The sequence below is a fragment of the Phoca vitulina genome, unplaced genomic scaffold (assembly GCF_004348235.1).
Source record: "Phoca vitulina isolate PV1807 unplaced genomic scaffold, GSC_HSeal_1.0 scaffold6, whole genome shotgun sequence".
Classification (NCBI taxonomy): Eukaryota; Metazoa; Chordata; class Mammalia; order Carnivora; family Phocidae; genus Phoca; species Phoca vitulina.
In genome coordinates, this window is record NW_022589709.1 from 55194553 (window position 1) to 55214702 (window position 20150).

The 20150-nt window shown below is 39.3% G+C and overlaps 1 pseudogene; it reads right to left on the reverse strand.

The window, feature by feature from the left end:
- Nucleotides 1–9420: 9420 nt before the first annotated feature.
- LOC116631951 lies at nucleotides 9421–9632 on the reverse strand (annotated as a pseudogene).
- Between the last annotated feature and the right edge of the window lie 10518 nt (nucleotides 9633–20150).

A 20150-nucleotide genomic window follows, 5' to 3' on the forward strand; every position in this document is an offset into this window, starting at 1 on the left:
CTATTTTTCAAATAACATGACCTGTACTATTTTTTTTTCCATGCAACATACTGGAAAGTTCTAACCTTATTCATTTAAAATCCTTCTCCAAGCTCGATTCCATATTATGTTAGCGTATGTACCGAGACAACACCAGAAGCAGCAAGACCCAGTGATGGAGAATCTCTAACCATGACAAGAAACTCAGTTCTTCTCCAGATGATAAGAGACGAGCATCTAACCCGAGGAATGCCAGGGCCAGGATTTCTGTTCAGATTTCCTAAGAAAGGAATGTTTTGTCAAAAGACAGACTATACTAAGCATTTTCTTTTCTTTGGTATGCCCTGGATTCATTAAGAACCAAGCCCTGGCGCCATCTCCTGGCAGTGTCCAAAACTGAAAAACATACGCTTAACCACAAGGGACCCCTCCCCCTCCTCAACAAAAATTAAGTTCAGGAGAAAAACAGGTAATTTCATTGTAACTTCAGTGTTTTCAGCCTCCTGTTAAATATTTGAATCGAGATGAGCGGATGGTAACAGTCTCAGCCATTTACGGTCCCCACAAGGGACAGTCCCTTTTAGGCCACCACTTCCTTTGTTTCTGTAAGAGCCTATCACCCACCAAGGTACCCAGAGATCAGAGGCAGCATATTTATTTCCAGTGGGCCAGCGTTTGGCCCCACTCCCACCAATGCACCCAATCTTACAAGAGGATAGTCTTCTGCCCAAATCTACAGCCTCCAATACGTCCATTCACAGCAGATACGTTACACAAAGAAATCATGCATGGCATCTGCCCTCAAAGAGCTGGGCTCCCAACTCCCTTCAGAACTGCAAGTCGAAGTTCACCCCAGTACCCAGAAACTCATGGTAAGGCTCAGTTTGGGGCCTCGCTCTCCCTAGAGAAAGAAAAGACGGCTACCCTTGTCATCATGGCCACTTGCTCTTCCCAAGGATTTGGTGAGGGCACGTGGCTTCCTGGGGCCCGGGTAGCCTCAGCAGTTTGCACCTAGCTCTACACTCACCTCCAACCAGGTAACTTGGCATCAGCAGGCACAGAGCCTGAAATGGCTAGGAAAAATAATTCTGCAGGGTCCTGACTGAGGAATGAACCAATATCCTGAAGAATTCTGGCTCATTTCTCCGAGGGAACTGGGGGAGGGGGGTCGTGAAGAATACACAGGATAGTTTAGGAGGACAGGAAAGTTACTGGCTGGACTGGTTCCTCCCTTCTTCACTCAAGCATGTGTATTTACTGATTTAAAGTGCTTTGAGCTCTTCTGTTTGTCAAATAATGTGATAAACTACTTCACCCCAGCTCCTCATTTAATCTCAACAATGACCCATGCAATTGGTACCATTTTGGTTTCCATTTAACAGAGAAGAAAACACACCTAGAGAGAGCTTAAATAACTTACCCCAAATCTTAGAGCAGTAAATGATAGAGGCATGATTCAAACTCACATACCCTCATTCCTCTTAACCGCTACAGTAAAGTATCTTTCAGAGACTCAAGACTTCGGACTTTCTCAGGCATTGCTGAAAACACAGCCATCCCTTAAATTTGCAGGAGGAATGGAGAGGGCTAATTCTCCATAGATAAAGAAGGGGCTCCTCAGAGCCCTCCGGAGTGAATTTGTGTGTGGCGAGGAGAAGAAGAAGTACATTCGCATCAGGTACCACCCAATCGCACTCCTTCTTGAACAGCACATACCCAGTATGAACGCTTTCCCTTAGTCTTCACATACTTGATGCATTTACTGACCGTCATCCTCATCCCAGCCAGTTTTCCAGGGCACTGACAGTAATTTTCTCATACCATCCATGCCTGACAATTGATTTCTCATGGTTATTTGCAAAAGCACAACTACAAATGTTATTAACTGGTAATAAAACTAGCCAGCCATTTCTAAAACCCAGGGCTGGCAACTGCTCTGTGATCCTCGGGGACCCTTGGTTTACCAGATTTTGCTAAAGTAAATATTTCTTTTTGGTGCTAAAATGCCACTGGAGGAACCTTATCTTTGACTCTTCCCAAAATTTATAGAATGATCAAGGTCAGGAGTAAAGAGACAGTCTTTTAAGAATCATAGAAAGCTTTCAGGATTCCTGATTCTATCCCATCAGCCTCAATATATAAATTTCAGGGGCGCCTGGGTGGCTCAGTCGTTAAGCGTCTGCCTTCGGCTCAGGTCATGATCCCAGGGTCCTGGGATCGAGTCCCGCATCGGGCTCCCTGCTCAGCGGGAAGCCTGCTTCTCCCTCTCCCACTCCCCCTGCTTGTGTTCCTTCTCTCTCTGTGTCTCTCTCTGTCAAATAAATAAATAAAATCTTTAAAATATATATATATATAAATTTCATATTTTTCCCAGATAACATTGCTTTAAAAAAAAAAAAGTAGGGCTTTAATAAGCATTCATTAACCATCTTTTGGGTTCCTGACACGGTGCTACTCACTGTGAATTCCAAAGAAAGGCCACGGTGCCTGCCTTCGAGGGGCTTAGAATCTAGTTATGGAGATGTGACTCATCCATGAAGCAACTCGAGAACAAGACAAGGCAAGACAAAGTCAATTGTGAGGTGGAGAGGTAGAGATAGTGGGGACTATCATTCTCAGAAATGGAAATGGTCAGTCCAGTGGGAGCAGTTCTCCCACTCCCTAGCGTCTGACCTTTTATACCTCAGTGGACCTCAGTAATGGGATCTGTAAAGTGGCAGAGCTCAGCCACTCATACAACAAATTTGTTCTGAGCACTGACTTTACACCAGATTTGTGGTTCTGGTGATACAGGGCTGAGCAAGACAATGGCCCCACCCTAATGGACTGTATGGTTTGCTGGAGGGAAAGTGGAAGGCAGATAGGTGACTGGATAAATACATGACATGGCAGGCAGTGATAAGGGCTCGGAAGAAAAGTAAATCAAGGTAAAGTGATAGAGAGTGGCAGGGGGAGTGTCAAGAAGGGTAATCAGAGGGATCTCACCTGTCAAGTAACACTGGAGTACAGATGTGGAAGATGCGAGGAAGCAACCCAAACTGTTATCTATGGGAAGAGCATTCCTGGAAGAAGGAACAGTAAGGCAAGACCCTGAGATAGGAATGACCTGAAATGTTTGAAGAACAGCATAGACGCTAGTGTGGCTGGATCACTATGGGTGTCTGGGGAAAGGGAAATGAAGAGCAGTCAGGACCCAGACTGAAAATCCTAGGAGGCCAAGGTAAGGAGTTCAGGTGGGAAGCCCTGCAAGGCTGAAGAATGTGTACCAGAGCATCCAAACCATTTCTAATGTGAAGGGGTGGGACCTGAGCAAGATGGTCCTGAATGAGGAGGCTCTAGAATGAAGGAGTCCAAATGCTAGGTCCTCACATTAAGATGGTCTTGCAGTTGGGGAATGACTTAATTAAGAAAGTAACCAAACAAAGGAGAAAAAATATCAGGGGAAGAAGTCTGGAGACCAAAAAAGTCTCAGGCAAACTTCATGAGCAAATTGTAAAATATAGGGTGCCTGTGACCATCATCAGGCAACCAGTGCCCTGGTGTCATCCCTCTTCTCTCCAAAGACTCCCAATGTGGTGCCCAATTAGGGCCTCGCAAGGCTTCATCCCTCTAAATGCCAACGGGCCATTCAAAATTCACTAGTTCTATGTTTGATGGCCACTATCTCTACTATAGGTAACAGGTGGGTGCTAATATGGAGTAAATCCATGCTAATTGGTTAGCGCTTCTCAAATTTCCTTTTTTGTATTTACTATTACTTTCTAAGGCAGGAGAGAGAAAATACATGGCCCCAGAATGTCTAGAAGATGTAAAGTGAAGCAGCCCAATGCAAGCAAAACACCTAATTGAAGATTTGCATTGTATCTTAAAATTCCCTTGAACATTGCATTCTATTCCAGATCTACTTGTAAGAGCTCAACGGCAATGTCTTATATTATCCAACGAGCAAATATGACTCTCGAAGAAGATATGCCCCATTTGTGCTGTGCTTTACCAAAGGCCTAGCAAGCCATACCATGTCCCTAGGGCTGGGCAAACTCAACTTGAAAAACACAGGTAGTTAAACTCAATTAAAACACTCTCCTCTCTTAGAAGGACCCAAAGAATTAGCCACTATCCAGGATTTCAAGGATCATAACTCAAAATCCAGAGCCATGCATGAGGCAGAGGGCTCCTAGAGCAGATCTGGACATCTTCTTAAATGAAGTCCCTAATGCCAGCCTTACTCTACAGTGTTTATCTTCTGAAAGCACATTAAGACAAGTTGGAAATACTCTGCATCTGAACCATCTCTGAATCCCAGCGGGCAGTAATGTGAATAGCATGGCAATGCAGCCATTCCACAGCCATTACCAAGTCTGAGTAAATTTCTTCAATGCCACATGCTCTTAGGAAGTGACGCTGTTGCAGTGAGTTGGGAAGCATTCACAAAGAAACTGGCACCTCTCCTATTACCTAAATGGTAGTTTACAGCTTCTCAGGGTGGGGGCGCGGGGGGGAGGCTATGTTTCTCATATTGTGTTTGTTTAATATTTGACAATATCTTGGCTCACACTGTGCTGGGTTTGAGATAAAACGATTACTTGTATATACACAGTTGTCCACACAGATGGGAGAAAATGTTTATTTGGAGGGGGGAGTAAAGAAATTAGGAGGAAGAAAAAAAACCTATCAGTACTACTATGATTACACAATGCTATATTAACAATATTTTGAGAGAGTTACTCTAAATAGCCATCATTCCTTCCAACTCGGAATCCACATAATTACAGCTTTCTGGCGACCAGAAAAGGAAAGGATAGCATGTTGAATGCAGCCCAAGCTAGGGGGTTGAACGGGCTGCTGCTGCCACCCAGTGGGCACTCCTGAAATGACACCCACAGGAATCCTCACCTACTTCCAGCCACAGAAAATACATTCACTTTCTATGCAATTCCTATTTTCAATTCTCTCACATTAACAGAACTTACAATAAATAACAAACACAGGATGACTTATGCAATCCTATCTTCATTGTGCAGTACAAAATGTACTGAGGATAAAGTAAATATATAAATATATCATTTTGTCATTTTACCTTATTCCCTAAATAGCAACTTTATGTTGTATTTACAAGTATAGATTACTTTCTTTTAAATTTAGGTCTGATATATGGTTTTTATGCTTAATAAAAATGAATATCCTGGGGTGCCTGGGTGGCTCAGTCCGTTAAGCGTCTGCCTTCGGCTCAGATCATGATCCCAGGGTCCTGGGATCAAGCCCCACATTGGGCTCCTTGCTCAGCAGGGAGCCTGCTTCTCCCTCTGCCTGCCGCTCCCCCTGCTTGTGCTCTCACTCTCTCTCTCTCTGACAAATAAATAAATAAAATCTTTTAAAAAATAAATATCCCATATCTAAAGAAATTAGTGTTTTTGCATTATGGCGCAAAACCATCTCGATGTGAGGACAATTTTGTTCTCTCTTTTTGATGAAGGTAAGCATTGACTTTAGGTAGAATCCTCCAACCTAAAGATTTTAAGAATCCTAATAAATTAGGGAACTCTGCGCTTAACACATAAATTAGTTTTCAAACCGGATATTATAAGAGTATTCTAATGATAGACTTCGCAAATTAACAGAGGCAGATTCAAGAGTAGATTAGCTTCCCAGGAAACCAATCAACAAGTAGTAACAAAACATCAAGGAAACTATAATAAAATGGGAAAAACTGAATTTATGAAATCTCTATTTTAGATAATGTATCTAATCTGAAGGAATACTTTTGATAAGTCTTTTGGATTTGGGAGGAGGACCCCTCCCCAAGTAGAATGATAAAACTGCCTTTAAGAAAACACTTTAAAATATCTAGTAAACTCTGAGAGAGCACAACAGGAGGCTTGATCTCATGAAACTGAGGTCAAGACCTGAGATCATGACCTGAGCCGAAACCAAGTCATCAACTTTGCCTCTTAAGTTGATGAAAGGCCAATTTTTTTTATTTTTTACTAAAAATCTTCAGCAATTAGGATATTAAATGGTGAGATATTAGGAGCAATGCAACAATGTTTGTAATAGTGAAAAATTGGAAAAACCTGAATATCCACCGATCAGAGAATGGATCAATAAATTGTGGTTATTTCACAAAAGAATACTAAATAGCACTTAAAATTGATTAGGCATGTGCATCTACATGGATAGTTCTTGAAAATACAACACTTAGTGAAAAAAACCTGTTTCAGAACATTGAATGAAGGATACTATCATTCATATAAATGTCAAAAATGCACAGCATCCTTCCATATTGTTCACAGATTCATGAAAGTATATATGTATAGACTAGATTCAAACCAAATTCATGGGAACAGTGCCTCTGGGCAGAGTGGGGAAATGGGCCTTCACCTTTATGTGTAATATAAAGGTATATTCTATTTAAAGGTGTATCCTATTTAAAATGAGAGCAAGAAGAAGCAGCTATGAAGCAAATATGACCAAATATTAAACACTCTTTTACCTCATATAATGGTTACATAAGTGTTTTTCATATTATCCTTTCCTTATTCCATTAAAAAGCAAAAGAGGCCAATCAAGTTCATTGCAAGATCTTTGTTATACTGAGTATAATGTGTAAATCTGGGGCCAGAGCTAAAAAATTTAATTTAAAAAGGAGGGGGGTCCCAAGTGTCCTCCTTACTCCACAGAGTGTTCAGCCTTTCCTCTAAATAAATTCAGATCAAATATTTCAAGAATACTAGTTTAAAGGTGCATCAAATTCTACCCAGGGCACTTTCATGCCTCCTCCAGCCCTTACATTAAAACACTGAGTCTCAAAACTGAAGAGAGACATAATCATCAGGTTATTTTGGTCCAGAGCAGTTTGCTGGTATCCTGAAACTCCCAAGTTAACAACTGAAATATTCCAATGATAAATTTTTAGAGATAAAATAAAGAATAAAATAGAAGGGCAAATGTTTCCAACTAATATATGTACTACACTCACACCCATATATTCATACATAGTCCTCCTATGTAAGTAAAAAAGATACCATGAGAATTTAGAGAACAAAACTTGTCCCTTTATCTTCCTTAGCCATATAATCATTGCCTGAAATTCATTAGATTGCTAAACTCCCACTCTGAACTCAATGTCTGGTCATAGGAAAAAAAAAAAAACAAACTAGGAAAAATCATTGAAAATCTTAAGAGCTGCAAAAGAATGGAGCGAGATGGGATTCTTGTTGATTTTTATTTTTATTTGAATTATCATTGTACATTTTAGCAAATGGAAAAATTCCTAATTTGTGCTCTTGTCCTAACTCAATAGAGATACAACAAAAATAGTTCTATAGATGCCCATCACTCCTAAACACAGATTTATTAAGAATGGGATGTTGGCACACACTGATAGAGGATATTTTAATTTAATGCGCAACCATAAATTGCAACGTGTTCATGCACTAGAAGCTCCCTAGAGGGAATATTTCTTCAGAAATAGAAAGAAGATATGATTTGAGAGAAATGTATTTTAGGTTATTATTTCTCTACATAAGAAGCTAATGCTTGTCCCAAAATAAATTTTGTAGTCTAGACTACAATCTAGGGAGACGTAAGACTGTAATCGGCTTATTCCTCTTGCTTTCACCACAGAACCACTTTCAGTTGTGACGAGAATCATCCCAAATTACAAGGCATAAAAACTGGCCCTGCCTCACATATTATTAATCTATTTGCAGATGGCACCACATTTTACAACATGATCCTATTACAAGAAATGCTGATTCTGCAAACGCTCTGCTTGTGAGCAAGAATGGAGCAGTTAGAAGTCACAGCCGTACTGTATCTTCAGCTTTCCACAATGTACATTAAGGCAAAAGTCCTTGAAGGTTGTAGGAAATAACTCTATCCTCTTCAAACCATTGCAAATCTTTTCCGACCAAATGTGGATATAAACCAATAAACATCGTTGTTGTTCTCCAATTTAATCAAAAACAACTACACATCAGAGTGCTGGGTGGTTCAGTCGGTTAAGTGTCTGACTCTTGATTTCGGCTCGACTCATGATCTCAGGGTGATGAGATCGAGCCCCGTGTCAGGCTCCGTGCTGGGTGTGGAGGCTGCCTCAGATTCTCTCTCCCCCTCTCCCTCTGCCCCTCCCCATGCTCTCTCTCCCCCTTTCTAAAAAAGGAAAAAAGAAACAAGTACATATAATTATTTCATAGAGTGGGAATTTAAAATTTGCTAATATGTTGAAAACTCAGCAAAACATAACCAGCAAAACTTTAATTAAGGTTCCTCTAGCATCAAATAAAAAATACTGACTATGGAGTTGCCAAATCCAAAAATAGGCAATCTTACTGACAACAGCAAGGCTGTTGGCAGATAATAGGAGATTGGTTCCAAAAAAAGAAGGATTGAGGATTCCAATCCTTAGGTCTTTTTTCTCACATCTTACACGAATGGGCTACACTAAGTCTACAAGTTTAACACAAAAGTCAAAGTAACCAGTCAATTCCTTATATTTATATTTAATGTTTGCACTGATGGAAAGCTGCCATCTTTGATTCAACACACAGCCACCGAGGACCAGCTGTTTGCACAATGCTTCGTGGTAAGAAATGTATCTGGATAAATCTTACCACAATTTCATTACCTCCTCCAGTAAGTCTTTCTAACTGTACACTTCCATTTTGTCTGATATGTTTTTAAGGTTTTTTTATCATTATTATATAATTCATGCTCATCACAAGAAATGTGGAAAATAGAATAAGGGAGGAAGCCATCCACAGTCACACCAGGTAGAGGTAATTATTAAAATCCATGTATTGTATGGTGACTAACATAACATGATAAAATAAAATTTAAAAAAAATCCATGGATTCCCTCAAAATATTTTTTTCTCATTCTATAAAGGTTTATCATTTCCAAATCACAGTGAAAGGAACTTGAGTAATTTACCAATTTTGTTTTCTATTATGTGCCTTAGAGATATCTCACTAAAAACTGGTATCTGACATAACAGAATAACACTTGCAGAATGTAACACCGTAGTGACAGTACTGAGATTGATTGTTACAGACATATTACACTCTTTTTTTTAAAAGATTTTATTTATTTATATATTTGAGAAAGAGAGAGAGAGAACATGAGCAGAGGGAGAAGCAGGATTCCCGCTGAGCTGGGACCCCAATGCGGGGCTGGATCCCAGGACCCCAAGATCATGACCTGATCAAAGTCAGACGCTTAACCAACTGAGCCACTCAGGTGCCCCTAACTCTTAATTAAATGGTTGCACCCTATTTATATAGAACATTGGCCCAATAATAAAAATAGAGAACAGCAGCTGGAAATTTATCTCATTCAATGTCCAGAAATAAAAGGGTTAACCTTCATCCCATTATTTTCTGCACATAAGCCCTTTTTTCATACTGAAGTCTGATGGTGACTAAATTCCAATATTTTTCCAAGCTACTGTATGAAGAGGATGCTGAAGGCCATCACCATACAGCATATCACAATATAAAAACTCTTCCGTTTTTGGCGAACTTCCAAAACATATCCAACAATCCAGTTTTATTTCTGTCCAGGAGGCTGGGTGCCAAGGATCGGATATAAGTACAGGTACATATAAGCAGCAAGATTACAGTCAAGACACTCTGAAAATTGAAAATGGCAGACATAGGGAGGCCAGTAAAACCCCAGCCACATCCCCCTCAGAATAGTTTGTTGAGAATTTTTATATAATTCTAATCATGTAATATACCCAAGACTGTACAAACTGACTTTGTAAAATAATATATAACATCATAAAGCAACTAGATCTATCAGAACACTTTGAGAACATTTTACCCAACAGTAGCAAATACACAATCTTCTCAAGTGCACAAGGAACATTCTCCAGAATACATCATACATTAAGCTATAAAATGAACCTCAGGAAATCTACAAGATTGAAAATAGACAGACTGTTCTCCAACCAAAATGGAATGAAATGGACATTGATGACACAAGGAAATTGGCAGAATTAAAAAGTGTGGAAATTAAATAACACACTCTTAAATAACCAATGGGTCAAAAAAGAAATCACTAAAGGAAATTAGGAAGTACTTTAAGGTGAGTGAAAATGAAAACACAGCATACCAAAATTTATGGGGTGGAGCTAAAGCTGTGCTTGGAGGGAAATTTATAGTAGTAAATGCCTATATTTAAAAAAATTTTAGGGGCACCTGGGTGGCTCACTCAGTTAAGCATCTACCTTCTGCTCAGGATCCTGGGATGGAGCCCCAAATCGGGTTCCCTGCTCAGCGGGAAGGCTGCTTCTCTCTTTCCCTGCCTCCCACCCCCACTCGTGCTCTCTCTCGCTATCTCTCCCTCAAATAAATAAAATCTTAAATGTTTTTTTTTTAATTTCAGATTAATAGTCTAAACTCCCATTGGAAGAAACTAAAAACGAATGGCAAACTAAACCTAAAGCAAGAAGAAAGAGGAAACAATAATATTAGAGCAGAAATTAATGCAAGAGAATAGAAATACAATAGAGAATATCAATGAAATCAAAAGCTGCTTCTTTGAAGGATCAACAAGTTGACAAACATTTAGCTAGACTAACAAAGAAAAAAAAGAGAGAAGCTCAAATTACTAAAATCAGGCATGAAATGGGTAATATAAACACTGACCTTATAAAAATGAAATGACTATAAAGAAATACAATGAACAATTGTATGGAAACAAGTAATGTAAACTAAATGAAATGGACAAATTCCTAGAAACACTGTACTGAAACTGACTTAAGAAAAAACAGACAATCTGAGTTGACCTATAACAAGTAAAGAGATTGAATTAGTAATCAAAAAACTACCTTCAAAGTAAAGCCTAGGACCAAATGGCTTCAAAGGTGAATTCTACCCTATGTTGAAAAAAGAATTAGTGTCAATCTTTCACAAACTTTTCCACAAGTTTGTAGAGGAAAAAACCCTCTCCAACTCATTTTATGAGACCAGTCCTGCTCTGATACCAAAACCACGGCCATCACACAAAAACAAATAAACAAAAACAAAACTAAAGATCTTAAGAGGGGTGCCTGGGTGGCTCAGTCGGTTAAGCATCTGCCTTCGGCTCAGGTCATGATCCCAGGGTCCTGGGATCAAGCCCCATATCGGGCTCCCTGCTCAGCTGAGAGCCTACTTCTCCTTCTCCCTCTGCTGCTCCCCCTGCTTGTACTCTCTGGTGCTCTCTCTGTCAAATAAATAAAATCTTAAAAAAAAAAAAAAAAGATTTTAAGAATGCAGATGCAAAAATCTAGCAAAATACTAACAAACTGAATCCAGCAACACATAAAAGGGATTATACACGATGACCAAGTGGGAGTCATTCCAAGATGCAAGGTTGGTTTAATACCTGATAATCAACCAATGTAATACACTATGTTAATACAGTAAAAAAACAAAAACCACATGATTATGTCAATAGATGCAGAAAAAACATTTGACAGTGAGGGTGATGAATATATTTAGAACACAGATTGTGGTGATGGTTCCATGGGTGTATACTTATCTCCAGATTCACCAGACTGTATACATTAAATATGTATAGCTTTTTGTATGTCAGCCATACCTCAATAAAGTGGGTTTTTAAAAAAATATTGATGAAAGCCAATTGCTGTTTCATGATTTAAAAATATAAAAGATAAAAGGGAACCTCTTCAACCTGAGAAAGAGCATCTTTAAAAAACCTAACATCACACTTAATAGTGCAACACTGAACGCTTTCCCCTACAACTGAGAAGACAGATGTCCACTCTGATCACTTCTATTTAGTGTTGTTCTAAAGGCAAATATGTTGGTAAAAGAAATAAACAGCATCAAGATTGTAAAGGAAGAAGTAAATCTATAGAGATAACATAATCTCATATATAGGAAATCCAAAAATGCAAAAAAAAAAACCTATTAGAACTAATTAATACATACAGCAAGATTCAGAATATAAGACCAATATACAAAAACAAGTTGTATTTCCATACACTAGCAATGAACAATCTGAAAATGAAATTAAGAAAACAATCATATTCACAATAGCCTCAAAAAGAATAAAATCCTTTAGAATAAATTTAACAAAAAAGCATAAGATTTATATGCTAAAAACTATTTAAAAAATCATTGAAAGAAATTTAAGAAGACCAAAATAAATAGATATTCCATGTTCATGGATTCGGAGACTTAATATTGTTAAGATGGCATACTCCCCAAATTGATCTACAGATTCAAGGGAATCCTTATCAAAATTCACCAGGTTTTCCTGCAGAAATTTACAAGCTTATCCTAAAATTCATACGGAGGTACTAGGAACCCAAAATAGCCAAACAATCTTGAAAAAGAAAAATAAAGTTGGGGAACTCACATTCCCAAACTTACCACTAAGCTATAGTAAAACAATGCAGTACTGGCATAAAGATAGATACATAGATCAATGGGATCTAATTGAGAGTCCAGAAATAAGCCCATGCATCTATGATAAACTGGCTTTTGACGGGGGGCCAAGATAACTGGATGGGGAAAGAATAGTCTTTTCAATAAATGGTGCTTAAACAAGATATACACACAGCACAAAAAAAAAAAAAAAAAAAGTTTGATCCCTACATCACACAATATATAAAAATTAATTCAAAATTAATCATAGATCTAAATTTAAGAGTTAAAACTATAAAATTCTTTTTTTTTAAGATTTTATTTATTTATTTGACAGAGAGAGACACAGCAAGAGAGGGAACACAAGCAGGGGGAGTGGGAGAGGGGAGAAGCAGGCCTCCCGCCTGGCAGGGAGCCCAATGCGGGGCTTGATCCCAGCACCCTGGGATCATGACCTGAGCCGAAGGCAGATGCTTAACGACTGAGCCACCCGGGTGCCCTAAAACTACAAAATTCTTAAAAGAAATACAGGATAAATTTTCATGACCTAGGATTAGGTAACTGTTTCTTAGGTACAGCACAGAAAGCACAAGCCAAAAAAAAAAAGATCCTTTGGATTGCATCAAAATTTAAACTTTTATGCTACAAAGGATACCATCAAGAGAGTGAAGGTAACCCACAGAATGGGAGAAAAGATTTTCAAATCACATATCTGCTAAGGGACTTCTATCTAGAATATAAAACCCCACAGTGATACAAATAATTCCATTTTTTAGTAAGAGATTTTAAAAGATATTTATTCAAAGAAGAAATGCAAATGACCAAATGAGCATTAAAAATACTCAACATTGATTAAAAAAAACTCAACAGCGTACATTGTTGGGGAAAACAAAGCAAAACCACTTCTTACACACTAGGGAAGCTAAAATTAAAAAAAAAAAAAACATAAAACAACAAGGGTTGACAAAGGTGTGGAGGAATTAGAATCCTCAAGCACTCCTTGAGGTATTATATAATATAGTACAACTGTTTTGGAAAACAGTTTGGCAGTTTCCAAAAATGTTAAACATGGATTTACCCATACAGCCCAAAAATTCTGCCCTAGATATACAGAAGAGGTAAAAAGAATTGAAAACAGAGGCACCCGGCTGGTTCACCCAGAGGAGCATGAGACTCTGGATCTCAGGGTCATGAGTTCGAGACTCACGCTGGGTAGAGATTACTTAAACAAACTTAAAAAAAAAAAAAGAATTGAAAACACATACCCACATAAAAACCTGTCCTCAGATGTTCATAACAGCAAAAAGTGGAAATAATTCAAATGCCAATCAACTCATGAATAGAAAAACAAAAGTGGTATGTCCATATAATGGAATATTATTCATCTATAAAATAAATTAAATACTGACCCATCATGTGGCAACACAAACCTTGAAAATATTCTGCTAATTGAAAGAAGCCAGACACAAAAGTCACATATTTCACATATTTTTGTATGATCATTTATATGAAGTTCCATAATAGGCAAATCCATAGAGGCAGAGGTGGATTAGTAATCTCCATTGTGTGGGGAGCGGGGAGAACAGAGCATGACTGCTAACGGGTATGGGGTTTCTTTGGGGAGTAAGGACAATGGCCTGTAAACAAGAGTAGTGATGGTTACACAAATCCAAATATAATAAAAACCATGGAATTGCAGACTTCTAAAGGGCAACTTTCATGGGATATGAATTATTTAGTTGAAAACCTTTAACATAAAGTAATTTTTAAGCACACTCAACACTGAAACCATCACAGATCACAAGAAATGACATGCAGAGGGATTCAATATCTTATCTATGCCTGGATCATGTATTCATCTCCCTCAATTAAAAAATACTGAAGTCATTCAGGATGAGTTATCTTTATTCCTTTATTAGATTTCTCTTTCAAAATGAAAAAGCAATATACACTTTTATTGCCTTTTATTACATGCCAAAAAAAAAAAAATCCTTGTGGTATCAAATAAAAACACAACAGTATTCTTCTTACCCATGACCCTCACTCCTACCACCACCTCTCCTTGAAGACAATAAATGTTAATAGTTTAATGTCCACATTCTTCCTTATGTTCATATCAACGCACACAAATGAAAATATTCACAGTAAAAGGTTTTTTCCTCTGGATTTTTCTTTTTTAAGATTTTATTTATTTATTTGAGAGAGAACAAGAGAGCACAGGCAGGGGGAGCATCAGAGGGAGAGGGAGAAGCAGACTCCCCACGGAGCAGGAAGACCAGTGTGGGGCTCGATACCAGGACCCTGGGATCACGACCTGAGCTGAAGGCAGACACTTAACCAACTGAGCCACCCAGGCACCCCTTCCTCTAATTTTTCTATATACATTTCCCTCCATCTCACTTTGTGGTGGCCTTTCCTATTGGTCAGTCCATATAAATCTAACTCCTCCTTTTCAATAGCCACACAACATTCCAGAAATATGGACATATCCACAGTTTACCCAACCACTCTCTAGTGATAGCATTCAGGTTACTTTTTTTTTTTTTCTCACTCAATGTGTATCTTTATACATATACTTACAAACCAATTCTTTTATTTCTGTTTGGTAAAATTGTTCAATCCAGGTTTTAAAGATGCAGACAACATGACTTTGCTTAGCAAAAAAAAAGGTCAAAATGTTGCACTAAACATCCTGCTCAGGGGAAACAGGGAAATGTATTTATTTCTCAGTTCTGAGTCACAACCCCGTGAATAGGTGACGTGTTGTTTGCAAATACCTAAACGAAATACAAATTACAAGAGCTCACCAAACAAGGCATCTGTAAGAGGCGCAAAGGGTGTGTCACAAGAAACATGTTTCCTGGTACAGGACAAGCAGCCGTGGAGGAAGGAAGCAGCTCAGGCAAGCAAAGCTGGACCAAGCTTTCTGCTCTGACTGCAAAATTCCCCTGACAACAAAGAATCCAACAGGGTTCCTGGCTTCAGGTTAGGTTTGGGGTTAGGCTGAGTTTAGAACCATGCGTCATTTCAGACCATGTTTCCCCTCATTTAGTGCTCTACTTTGCTCCTTTTCTTGGTTGACTGGAACAGGTTTTTCTAGAAGGGAATGTGGATGCCCTGATCCCTACACCCTTACATATCCAAAAATAGCTTTCTTCTTTTTTTTAAGATTTATTTATTTATCTGAGAGATGGGGGGACGTTGCAGAGGGAGAGGGAGAGAGAATCCCAAGCAGACCCTTCCGCTGACTGCACTGAGCCCGACCCAGGGCTTGATCCCAGGACCCAGAGATCATGACCCGAGCCGAAACCAAGAGTGGAGCACTCAACCCCTCCACCACCCAGGCGCCCCTAAAAACAGCTTTCTATTGCCCTCCTACACAAAAGACAACTTGACTTATTTGAAAGGCTTGGGTCACAGGCTTTTCTTCTCCCAAATCCTGTACATACTGCAGTTTTAGAAGTCTTCAGGCTTCCAGTGATTCTGAAGACAACCGATTTTGGTTTCTTTGCTAGTATCATGAGAGGATACAAGAAATCCTGAGATTTGTGTGTGCATGGATACAGAATATAAATACAGTAAACTAAAAACGCATCTCTGGCCAGCAGCTCAACTGTCTCATCTGATATATTCTCAGCTTACTGAAGTGATAAGACAAGGAACTCTACATGAACTACGCCTACAGTGGTCTGACCATTTCATCAGTAATTGTGAGTCTTGAAGGCACCACACAGTAAGGCCACGGCAAATTAGCCCGAGGTGATAACTTAGAGATTTGATTTTATTCTTCTCTGGCTTTACGTTATTCAGTGCCATCACAAGGAGCCACCCTACCCGCAGTGGTCCTTAAGGCCTCAGACCCTTTCCTTTTTGGCATCAGCTGCTCAGTTTGTCAGAGTGCCACCTACTGGTGCACTCGGGGAGCATAATCGCTTTGCTCTCCTGTTCGGTGGACTGTTGGGACCTGTGATATGAAAGGGAATATAACCGCCTTCTTCCTCATTCTGGCAGGTTCCCTAGCTGCCCCCGTCCCCCCCCCCCCCCCCCGCTAGATCTTCTCTTCCCTTAAGGTCTCTTGCCAAGTGCAGCAAAAGTAAAATTTATGGAAGGGATATAGGGGAACTCAGAATCTAAAGGGAGGTTCACCAGGAGGCTTGAAAAGACAGAGCCACTCCTGAAATTTCAGTTGCAGGAACTGACAATGGACATCAAGGCCCTGGAACTGGGGTGAAGGAGCAGAAGAAACCGACTTCTGTCTTTGTGCTACTCTATTAAAGTTCTAGCTCCAGAGACAACGCTCTATTCATCTCAGGTCACATCCCCACTTCTTGGCAGGAAAGGATAAAGATTCTTGACCGACATTTTGTTATGCTGAGTCTCATGGGGAAGAGACAATTCCTCCAAACAGTATCAGGGCACTGTTAGCCAAAACTGCTCAGTATGTCTCTCCAATGTGTAAACTGCCTTTTCCAAGTGGATGATTGTAGGATTTTTTTATAACTTGTGTAATGCAAAATTTTCTCTTTGGATATATCTACATATGGATCTCTTCTGTTTCTATCTGAAATACAGCAAGCCCCTTCAGCCTGTGTACTTCAATTTTATTCCATCCTTTATTGTTACTTTTAACTCCTAGTTACGCTATCTTCCCTAGGAACACTAAGTATTCATATATTAGGCCTCTGCTTGCACTTTGATTTCTGTCTCCTTTTGCTTGTGTTTCCTGCATCCCAGAAGAGCTTCTCAAATCTGTCCTCACATAACTGATTCTGATTCACATACAACAAATCATGTACCAGTTATGTTATTATACTCTCGTTTTGCTTGAAAGTCTTCCGTATGGTATTACTATAGATTCTAAACAATGTCTTATAATTTTCTTCTGGATCCTTGAGGCTCTTCAGAGAGAGAAAACTTCTTTGAAGTTCCAGGAGACTATCCCCTATCCCTTGCTCTGCAGTCATTTTTAATGGACACATATTTTGTCTTATTGATGGTTACTCATTCTCAAATGAAGAAATATCTTTCCAGACTCATTGGGAGCTAACAGGCAGCCATTTGCTCCTGACCCCACTCTCTGTCTACTTAAATATCAGTCAAATAACTTACCTAAATCTGTAACTAAAGGAGAGACTAATGTGCCCAGTTCAAAGCTTATTTCCCGGACAGTCATCTTGAGCAACAACCTGCTAGTGAGGTAAGTATCTTTCCCTCCTGCCACCGTCCAGTTCTCTGATAAACTTCACTGCGATATAAAATCATACTTCCCAGCAGTACCACCTAGTATCTGGCCCTGAGTTTTAGAAAATCCCATGCTGGCCCTCTTTTGGTTGTACCCCCCACCCCCACCTGTAAGGGAATCTGCAAGACCAAGGGCAGGCGCCCACCTAGAGCTTTTCTAGACCATGTTTATATATTCAGGACCCTGGAATTACCTACCTGAACAGCCCAAGCCTGTTTGGAGAGCCTGCACAGGCCTCATCCACAGGTCCATCTTTCTGAGGGTAAACCATGCCCCAAGTATGTGCCCTTTCAGGCCCAATGAAGGGCCAAGGGCAGCTGTCTGCAGAGGCTCTGGACATCCTAGCTGGGGTATCCACACGCATGTGCTCAAGGCTGCTTGCAATGCAGGAGGCAGTGGGGAAAGGGAAGGGGACCAAGTTGGGAGCTGATGGACTCGAGGCTAACTTTCTCCAAATCACCCGTATTTCAGCATGGGATCCGAGGAGTTTAAAAACTGTATTTGAACTTGGCATTCCAGGTTATTCTGAAGGTATTATTTGTCAAGGTAAATAACAGAATTCATTTTATCTTGACTTCTAATTTTTTAATAATTTAGACACATGGTACACAGGCATGCATTTCTATTCCTTGCTTCACATCCTGCAAATATTAGGGATGGCCTAATAATTGGCTTCCAAGGCTCTTCCTACCTCTATGCCACCCACACAGAAGCAGCTTGATTTGGAAACAGATTAGTTCCAGAGACTATAAGTCCATCAGTAACTAAAAAGTAACCAAGAAGGACACAAGCTTGCAGCCCTTAGATGGATTACCATTAGTGTGTGAGGTGGTCCTATTATGTTTTAAAACTGGATATACTTTTCTTGCTTTCCCTATACTCTATCAGGCGTCTTTTTCTAAAACTGAATTGTACATTAAACATCTACATTGAAAATTTGTTTAGGCAGGTTTCAATCTCCTCCCCCCCAGCTTCCTTACTTCCTTGTTACTTTGTCTTCATTTCCTGTTCATTATTGTCCATTGCATATGCATAATGCCTTAAACATTTTGCATGATTTGCTCCTTGTCCATCAAAAACATTCTATTATTCAACAATTATCTCATATTTACATATAGAATCTGTCTTTTCCCACCATTTCAAATTTGTAAAATTACCTTGATTTTCATTTTCATCATAAGCGTATGCCTCTTCTCACCAGAAAACTGAACACTCTCTTTGCTTTTGCACTTTCAGACATGACTATTGCAATTTTTATAAAACATCTTTTCAATCAGCAGACCTGGCCTATAGGATAATATATTAAGTGTTATTTGGTTTCAGTTACAAGCAACATTTGCAACACATTTGTTGCAAAACTGACATGGTTGTGTGTGTCTGGAGAAATCTATCATAGAGTCAAGAAGCAGTTAATTCATGGTGCAGCTTGGATTTAATGAAAAAATCTAATTTGTCTATTCTTGCCTGTAATTAATCCGGTCTTCCTACCATAATTTCCCACTACTGGTTAGCAGAAGAAAATTAACTAAATGTCCAATTTAAATTTCAGTTCAATTCAATAATTCATGTTGTCCCATTAGGTAGGGTCAACCTCTTAAATAAAACAAGCAAACACTTGGTCGCTCAGATAGCTTCCCTTTCCTTGGTTCTCCTTAGCTGCCATCCAGATAGGGGAAAGGATCCTTTTATGCCTTACTTTGCTTACTTGCTTACTTGGAATTCAAATACCTTTTAAAAAATAATCCAAATTTTTATTAAGCCACAAAAAAATTTTCTTTGTTGGGCGCCTGGGTGGCTCAGATGGTTAAGTGTCTGCCTTTGGCTCAGGTCATGATCCCAGGGTCCTGGGATCGAGTCCCACATCGGGCTCCCTGCTCCTTGGGAACCTGCTTCTCCCTCTGCCTCTCTCTCTCTCTGTCTCTCATGAATAGATGAAATCTTTTAAAAAAAAAATTTCTTTGGGAATTGGAAAGATGTGTATTTGAATGCCCGGCAGGCATTACGCGGCAGCCATACAAACCTCCATAGTTGGTGTTAAAAATAACAGAAGACATTTAACCTAAGCACCTCCATCTAGGGAATGAAGAAATTCCATCTCTGTGATGTCTCCTCCATCTGTGGATGAGGAAATTACGTTCCCGTGACGTAACCATTTTTTGCCCTTAAATGTTTTCTATGTCTTTTTCACCTCTCAGTATGTGACTCTGGCAGCAAACTCTGCCAGCAACTAGCACTTTTTCTTTGTTTGGCTTTTTAAGGCAGAAGGTAACACTGGTACAACTGTGTTGCAAATGTTGCTTGTAACTGAAACAGTGTCTCATAAGAAAAAATAGTTGCATCAAAGTTAATGATGGATCCGCTCTTATTCACTTGTGTATAAATATTCAGCCTCTGACTTAATGCCTTAGTAATTCTTAAAATATGTGTTTCCTTGTTTTATCAAAGAAACACCGCACGTGGTTTAACAAATGAAATTAAATGAAAAGCAATAGTATCCTACCCTTCATCTCTTTTTCAACCATTTCTGGGTTTGATGATTCTGGTCACTACTT